At 31.5% G+C, this 9,490-nt stretch overlaps 1 pseudogene; it reads right to left on the reverse strand.

Annotated features, from left to right (window-relative positions):
• Window positions 1-7,941: 7,941 nt before the first annotated feature.
• On the reverse strand, window positions 7,942-8,912 carry LOC129894709 (short chain aldehyde dehydrogenase 1-like; annotated as a pseudogene).
• Between the last annotated feature and the right edge of the window lie 578 nt (window positions 8,913-9,490).

The following is a 9,490-nucleotide window of genomic DNA, read 5'->3' on the forward strand; positions in this document are numbered from 1 at the left end:
ATCTCAATAGTATTTGACCTCGAACATAAATCAATGATGTCCCGCGGTAAACTTAGCTGAACCCTAAATAAACATTGTAGAATCTAATTACCCACTAGCTCATGATTCTAAATCTATAATTAGAATCTTATTTGGAATCCATTAACTAAGAAAAACTCAATTACCACTTTAAGAAGTTAACTAAGAAAAATCTTCAATTCCCCCCCCCCCCCTCAACGTCTTGTTTCTATTCAACTAAAATCGCGCATACTAATTAAAATATTATGAAATTATGAAGCAATAAGAAGAAGAATTGACTTCATCCCTAAGTTAGGGTTCGTAACTTTTCTCCAAAAGATACATAAAAAATAGACATTCAATACAATACAAATATATTACTACTTAAGGAATTAGCTTGAAATCTTTTTATTGGATTTTTACTACACTTGAAGACAAGAAAAATCTAATCTTGAAAATAACATGAATTTGTGTTAAACATAAGGCCTTTCTTCAATATTTGCCCTCGACCTTTTTGAGCATTTGTTAGGTTTAGCAGGGTTTTGATGATTGAGAAAAAGCTATGGAATAGGTCATCAAATCAAGTTCATGAGATACTATTTCAAGAAGACTTCTATCTATATTAGGATTGGGCGTAGATAAAGTTAAGGATGCATAATTCAAGGATAAGCAGCTAACTTAAATAAATACGCAGTTAAATAATCAGCGATGAAAATTTAAAGAGTTAGCATTTGAATATAACTCTTGAAGAAGAGAAGAATTCAACTTCTAAGAGTAGTTTTGATGCCAGTGTTTTGAGAAGCAAGAAGCGAAAAAAAGCGATGGGCTCGCTTCACAGAAGCGAAAAGCAAAGCGCATGTTTTTTTTATAGAAAAAGCGCTATTTAGTATAAAAATAAAAAATAAAAAATATGCATAGATAAATAATCAAGAACTCAAAAGACTTAGATTAAAAAGAAAATAGATAGTTAATAATCCTCATAAGTAAAAATATATAAAGCAAATGCATAACCAAATCAGCAAAATTCTATTCTTCAACAAGATCCTCAAACTCTTGAAGTGCCATCAACAAGGGTTCTACTTGGTCCTCATCTTCTTCCTCATCGAAGGACTCATCAAAAAGAGTTCTACTTCTATTTGAACTTGAACTTGAACCTATAGCTACTCTTTTTTCCTTGCCCCTTAAAGTACTCCCCCTAAAACCATAAATATTCTCCTCCACACCACTAGTCGTAGCAACATCACCATAAGTGAGATCTTCTCCTCATATACTTCTTCATCTTCATGATTTTGGGGTGCTCCAGTTAACCATTCATTTACATTATCAATATTATCCAAAAAAACTGGAACAATGGTATTGCGAGCATTGTAGCAACACACCAGTGTTCTATTATATTTGATGAATACTAGATCATTCAGGCATTTTAACTCAAGCCTGTTTCTCTTTTTAGTATGAATTTGCATAGAATTCATAGAAAGTAATTAATGGGAGGACTTTGGACAATTAAGATACCATTTAATTTAGTAATAACATAATATAGGTTCTCACATGTTCATACACGCTCTAATTTCTCTCGCAATCGGATGAGCTACAAGTTAAACTTTGCACTCTAATAGCAAATTGTTGCAAGTTTGGGACATTATGATCATATTGCATCCACCATTCAACTGTAGAAGAATTATTTTAAAAGTTAATATGTAATAACTTAAAAGTTATAGCTCTAACAGTTAAATGTTGAAATGCTCACCCGGTGACTTAAGGTTCTAGCTCTAAAGGGCGACTCAATTTCAAGTAGCCCATCAGCTTTCATGTACACACCAAGCTCATCCCTTATTTTGTATTGCAAAGTTTTATCTAGGATCATCCACTCAATACATGCATGATATTCCAACCACACTTCTTCGGTTAAAGTCTTCATCTCATTATTTTTATAATAGAGCCCCGAGTTCAAAATATATCCACCTGCATGTGAAGGTTGATGAAGTTGATCCGTCCACCTTGCATCAATGATTTTGAAAACATTCATATATTTCCTATCATCATAATTGAATGCCTTTTCAATACTTTCTTTGACCCTATCCATGGCTTCATAAATGTAGCCCATTGGTGGTTTTTTCTCTCCATCTACCATACGAGGTACATTAACTAAAGGACCACCAACTCTAAGTACTTAAATAGTGTCATTCCAAAAATATGGACCAATGATGTGTCTCACAACTTCTTTCCCAAGAGTTTCCTTTGCATAAACACTCTCATTCCATTTAGTGGACATCAACAAGGTTCTCAAATTTTTCTTTTGCATATAAAAACTATGCAATTTCAAAAAAGCTGTTGTGAATCTTGTCTTAGCAGATTTTACCAAGTGTCTTTGCTTTGCAAATATCCTCATCATATTCAACAACAGTGCCCTTTGATTGATATAAGAATATATCTTAACAACCTTATCAAAAATTATTCAAAAAAATTTAATAGTTAATAAGTAAAGAAAACTAACATGAAGATTAAAAAAAATATTAAATATCAAGACTCAAGTTCACCTGAGAATACGGGGTCTCTTTGAAAATGTCACCAAATATCAAGTTGATACTGTGAGTAGCACAAGAAGTCCAGAAAATATGCGGGAACACTTCCTTCAACATGTCACCCGCTTTTTTGTTCTCACTTGCGTTATTAGTCACAACGTGTACTACATTTTCCTTGCCTATTTTCAAGATAGTCTTCTTAAACAAGTTAAACATCTTATTAGAATCAGTAGAAGAGTCACTAGCATCATGAGATTTAAGGAACACACCCATTTTTGGAGAATTCACCAAAATATTGATGATCATTTTCCCATTCCTTGCTGTTCATTTATCTATAATAATGGAACAACCATACGTTTTCCATTAAACCTTATGATCTTCTACAATTTTGTTTGTCTTTTCCACCTCTTTTTTCAAACAAGGAACTCTTACCTCATGATAGTGAGGGGATTCATTCCAGGGCCATATTGGCCTACTGCCTCAATGAATTCACCAAAACTTTCAGTGTAGTTAACACAATTGAAAGGCAACCCTGAATCATACATCCACCTAGCAAAAGCAGATACAAAACATTCTCGTAAAGTCTTGCTAGAAGCCTCTAGATCAATAGGTCCACCTTTTCTCTTTTCATTTGGTTTTTGCGAGAAATAGAGATTAAGAGGACCTTTGACATTGCTAGAGGTGGATGACCTACTTTCACTAGTTGAAGGTTTCTTTTTTGAGGGAGGCCTTATTGGCATAGTCACTTCAACTTCATCATCCATTTCATCATCATCAACAAGATTAACCATGGATGCTTTAGGATTTATTTGAGTTTTAAATTTATTTTTTCCGTAAAATACTCTTTTATTTCTTTTGTCACACTATTTGGGATCTTTGGACACACTTTAATATCTTTATAACCACCAATAAGATATTTCTTGTAACAAAATATTCTGTCATTATATGTCATTTCACAAAAAACATATTTGATTTTTGTGTTACTTTCCATGACAATTCCATATGCCCAAGCTGGATCTCTTTTTTGTGCCATTAAGAAAATACAACTTACTACAAAGAAAAAATAGAATAATAATTCAGTCAAATAAGTCAAATTGTCAAAATAATAATAGAGCAGTTGACAGATGATAGCAAAATTAATAGAGCATCTAGCAGCAAAATTAATAGAGCAGCTAACAGCAAAATTAAAAATAAAATAATAGAGCAACAGTTAACTATGTCAAAAAAATAATAGAACAGTTGACAGATGGCAGCAAAATTAATAGAGCAGCTAGCAACAAAATTAATAGAGCAGCTGACAGCAAAATTAAAAAAAACAATAAAGCAGTAGTTGCCTATGTGGAAAAAAAACAGAGCATATGCTCAAGCCTAACAAAATAGAGGTCCCGCAAATACTGAGAACCCAAATCAAAAAAAAAATAGTTGCCAAAACATAACAGAGTCGCGTAGAAGAGAAATAAAAACTTGAAAAAAATAATTATTTATCTTCACAGTAGCTGCGCAGAACTGCTGAATAGAAATAGAAAAAGAAGAAGAGAAGAAGAGATGATGAGTAGAAGAGAAGAACAAGAACTTCGCAGCAGTTCTACGCAACTACTGAATATAAATAGAAATAGAAAGAGAAGAAGAGAAGAACAAGAACAAACCTGGTTGAAGAAGTTGAACTGTAAAAGAAGTCACAGCAGATTGTTTCTCACTTCTCGGAGGGAAATAATTGGAACAATTAATTGTAAGTAAGTTTTACAGATTTTTTTAAAAAATAACCCTAGTGCTGCTTTTTCCAAATAAGCGAGCTTTTTTCTCGCTTCTACATGAACACGCTTTTCGTTTGTCCCATGAAGCACACACTTTTCTAAAATTGCTTCGCTTCACGGTATTAAAGTGCTAGGGCCTCACCTCGCTTCGCTCCACACTTAAAGCGAGCGCTTTAGTGCTTTTTCACAACACTGGTGAAGTGGAGCCTCAAGTAAAATACAACTCTGTCAAAACATTGTATATATTAAAGACTCATTCAACTGAGAAAGTCATGTACTTACAGAGCAAAAGGAAATTGGCATATTAAATTTGAAGTATTGTATGGATATTGAAGAAACTAATCAAGTTATAGTATTAGTGTTAGAGTTTCAACATTCATGTATTAAGAGTTTTTCTTGAGTTGTACTGTTGATGTAATATTTGTTTCAAGTGTATTATAAACTGAATTAGGATTATTGTCTTCAAGTTAGGAAAATTCTGTAAAGCCCCACAACTTCTAAGCAAAGATTCAAACCATTCTCCCAATGCATATAGGTCAAATCCGATGATTTTTAATTTGTATGTGTGTTAAAGTCCATTTCTAAGTGAGGGAAGTGTATCAAATGTGGTTTAGGCTCATAAGAGACCTCTAGCACTAAGTCGAGTTCAAAGCCTTTCTACCAGCTAAGTTTTTTGCAAGAGTTCATGTAAGGGTCAACTTCAATATCTCTCAGCATATTAAGTGTTAGTGACCCATAGCCTATCAAATAAAAGTATTTCAGTCTGATTTCCAATGCATCAAACCATTCATCAATCTAATAGATGTACACGAAGTTGTGCCCATTTTATTAAATATTTTCTTGTTGTACGCAGGTTGTGCACCACTGCGCGATAGCGCACTGAGGCAGCGTCTACTTCCTTGCTTCTCCTAATTACACGCCCAAGACGTTATCTGCATGATAGCACACGTCAGAAACTCTAAAAAAAGACTCCAAAGTCATGTTTCACTTCCTAGTTTGAAAAATTATCCTAGAAAGAGAAGTTCACAAGAAACTAACTTCCTCCAAGGTTCATCCATCATCCAAGCTAAGATTTGACCATAGAATTTTATAATGTCTTCATCTTAACAACAATTAATATCTGATCGCTCATAAAATTCATAAATTTTAAAGAAAACTCCTCAAGAACTCATCTCCAAGGTTCCAAAAAGGTCTCGTGGTTCTTCTTCCAAGATCAAACTTTTTCTTGGGTAATTGGAGCAATTAAGGTATGTAGCACTTCAATGAGGAATTCTTTTTTCCAGGTATGTGGGATTTCTAAATGAATAAGACTGGTAAAGTATGTGATGTCTTTTCAAATTCACCTAGAATGATACATATTAATTATGGTCACAACAGCTCATTAAGCATAAGCTTGGTGCATTGTAGCTAATCCAATAACAATGCATGTATTTGATTCAACTATGCGACAAATATTAAGAAATATCTAAAGCCATGCTTTCTTATTTTACAACACTTGAAGAAAAGAAAAGTCTAATCAACATTTCACCTACATATTGTGCTAATTGCGAGAATATCAAAAAATCCAATTCTGGTAACTTTACTGAATTAGAAGTAACATATTGAACATAAAGGGTAACACATTTGTGAACTTTATGTTGGTTATATTATCCTTGCTTAGTATGTATATATGGTTATATGTATATTTATTTACAATAATAGTTCTTTTGAACGAAATAAGACAAGTGATTTTTAGGATGTAAAAGGAAGAAAAGTAAGTTTTTGAGTGAAATGGCAAATATTAAATGACTTTCCTAATGTAAAAGAAAAAAGACATGATTTTATTACTAAACATGCTATTCATTTTAATAGTTTATTAACATGTCTTAATTTCTTAAGAAGTCAAAATGATTTAGTCTTCGACCAACGGTCAACAGATCTAAAGTGTAAGATTTTTGTTGTGCTATAAAAGCTCCACTCTTTTTCCTTTAGCCCTCAGAACCCTATAATTCATTTAGCCGCAGCACTCCTTATCTCTGGTATGTGAATGACCTTCTTAGCTTTTACTTTTTTGTTAAAAGCTTTCACTTGTTAAATTATTTTTATGGAATTAGCATATAAGATGTTACCCGAAAGATATTCTTGAGTTGATGAATTTATTTAAGAATGTCCCCAAAGATGACTTGCATCCTAAAAAGACCAGGCTCATTCATCAACTCAAGAATGTCCTTTGGATAACATCTTACATGTTAAAACTTTATTGAAAATCCTAGTTAAGTCGTTGTTCTCTATAATAATAGTGAATAATTTTACATCTTTGTTATTACTATATATTTTTGTTTAGAGTTTTTGCTGATTGTTTGTCTGTAATATACTAAATTGGTTGATCTGATTGCTTTTTTATTGCTGAGATAATTGACTGAGGCAAATCGATAATTTAATCTCTATGAATTCAATATTTACAGTTCTTATCATGAACTCATAATATATTTAAAGTTACAAATTCTATATTGTTTATTGTAATCTTAGTGAATTTATAGATCATCCCTTGTTATCTGGAGATGTATCTTCCTATATAGTCCTATTAAATGTATGTTATTGTACATATAAATTTATTTGGAATGGTATGTTATTGTACATATAAATTTATTTGGAATGGTTCAATATTTTTCTATTTATCTCTTAAAAATTATAACCTACCTAATCCTTCGATAAAATTATAAATTCATACAAAAACCTACAATTTTATTAAAAGAAACCTTATAATCGGTTCAGTCATTTTTAATAACAATTGACAACCCTAATTACTATTAAATCAACAAGCAAATATATCTTAGTAGCTCACTTTAGAAAACATGTTCGTTTACTAGATGTTCCCACATTTTTGATATTTTACTCATATTTACTAATATTCTTATGGGTCAAACATGGACCGAACCCCAAATTTTATCCATTACTCCTCAACCCAATAAAATATGGGAAAGTTGATAAAATATAGCCTAATTTTGTCAACAATACTTGTCCTTTATACCAAAACTAAAACTTTCTCTTTTCTTGTCTATTTTAACAAACTAAAAAAGATTTATTATTTTCCTTCTAGTATTGTCTTTATCATTAAGTAACTGCATACAGTAATAAGTAGTAGTTAAATTTAGATTTTCAAATCAAATTTAATAAGGTTTATTTAATAAAACAGAACCTTAATAAATACTAGTTCATATTAAATGAATTGTTGAGACTTTTTTTGTAGTTCAAAATAAGTAATTTGTTCAAAGTTCAAGATAATTGTTGACACTTTTTTTCATATTCACCTTTTTTTAATAAAGTTTTTAACTAGTTTACCTTTTCTAGGAGACTAATTTAGAAATAATCCAAAAGGATAATAATGAAAAGTATTCTTTAATTTATGTCCTTAAATATTTTATTAAGAGGTGTGTCATATTTCAATAATTTACTTAATATGGACTAAGTGAAATACTTCTATTTTTAAAAATGTTTTAAGTTAACATGAGCCAAGTAAAACAAAATGAAGGGAGTACCTCCTTAAAAAGCACAAGAATCTTGGTTGTCTTGGGAGCCTTACCATTTACCAAGTGTTTGCATTCATTTTACACCAACACATCATCGTAAAACACATCAAGCATATTAAGTTTGAGGTACAACATAAACTATTTTGTACTACGCTATGATTACAATTTGTTGGTAGCAGATGGAAACAATTTCTTGTAGACCTTAGATATAGCCACATTTGTGGTGCTAAAACCACCATCAATAATTAGGTTTAAACCACTCACATATTTGGAATCATCATTTGTCAAGTACAGTACTACATTTGCCACATCTTGTTCATCTAATAAAGCCCCTTTCAAATTCCCTCCTTGTGCAAAAGTTTCATCAATCATTTGTCTATCGAACATATTCCCAAGTGCACTCGGCACAAATGGTGTGCCAATTCCATAAGGAGAAACACAATTAACTCTTATACCGTATTTTCCTAATTCGACTCCAACCTTCTTTGAAAGTTCCAAAATTGCATTTTTTGATGCCGTATAGGCGTGTTGCAAATTAATATAAGTCGATGTCACCATACTTGCTGTAAAAATAATAACTCCTTTATTGGCCGGAATCATCACTCTAGCAGCATGTTTCGCACAAAAGAAGGCGCCAACAACATTTACTTACATCAAACATGTTCTTGATTGTGTCATAATCTAGATCTAGAATGCTTGAAATTGGCTTACCTAATACACCCGCATTACTAAACATTATGTCGAGCTTACCGAATTTGTCATTTGTTGCATCTACCATGTTTTGAACGTCCGATTCAATTGTGACATCACAATGGAGAAATATTATGTATTCTGTGCCAATTTCATTTACTAATGAATATCCGAGATCATCTTGAATATCTGCGATTGTAACTTTTGCACCATGTTGAACAAAAAGTCTAACTGTAGTTACTCCTATTCCACTAGCTCCACCAGTTATAATTGCTACTTTACCCTTTAGCCTGCATAAATAAGTTCAAATAGAGATTAGTATATTATCGTTCTTTAAGTGCAGAGGAAAACAAGAAGATTATGAATAAGGAAAATGACGAAATTATTAAGAAAGAAAATAACTTTTTGGCTATTGGGGATTGAAGAGAAGAGCTGGCCATTTTCTCAAAGCTGTGTGTTCTGCACATACAAGAGAGATTTAAAAGTCTCTATTTATAAGAAAACAATAAAGCCGAAGTGAGAAAAATAATTGAATCCTGCAATGTTTAAAGATAGGCACAGGTTGTGTTTTTATTAATTTTGTCATATTCAGTTGGTCATAATTCTTAGAAAATATTTTTAAAAGAAAAATAAGTGACTATAAGTGGACAGATTTTTAAAAGTTAATATAGGACCGTTTGAATTGGCATAAAAGTTATTCAAATCTACTTTTAAATAAGTTTTTACTTTTGGAATTATTTGACATATATAAAATAACTTAAAATAAGTTTAAAATGACATAAAATAAATTAAAAAATCAAAAGTAGGTTTCCCACTACTTTTTATTTTTTAACTTAAAATCATTTAAGTGTAACTTTTTATTTTTGACTTAAAAGCTATTTTTTTAAGAAAAATTATGCGGATAAGCAAATATATACTATTTCATTAGCTAATATAGCTATAGTTTGAACTAATTACGGCTCGCGGCAAACAGTTGGAGTTTTGTATAATTTGCGTGATTATACAAATGTTGTGTGCG

Source organism: Solanum dulcamara, chromosome 1 (assembly GCF_947179165.1).
Source record: "Solanum dulcamara chromosome 1, daSolDulc1.2, whole genome shotgun sequence".
NCBI classification, from domain to species: Eukaryota; Viridiplantae; Streptophyta; class Magnoliopsida; order Solanales; family Solanaceae; genus Solanum; species Solanum dulcamara.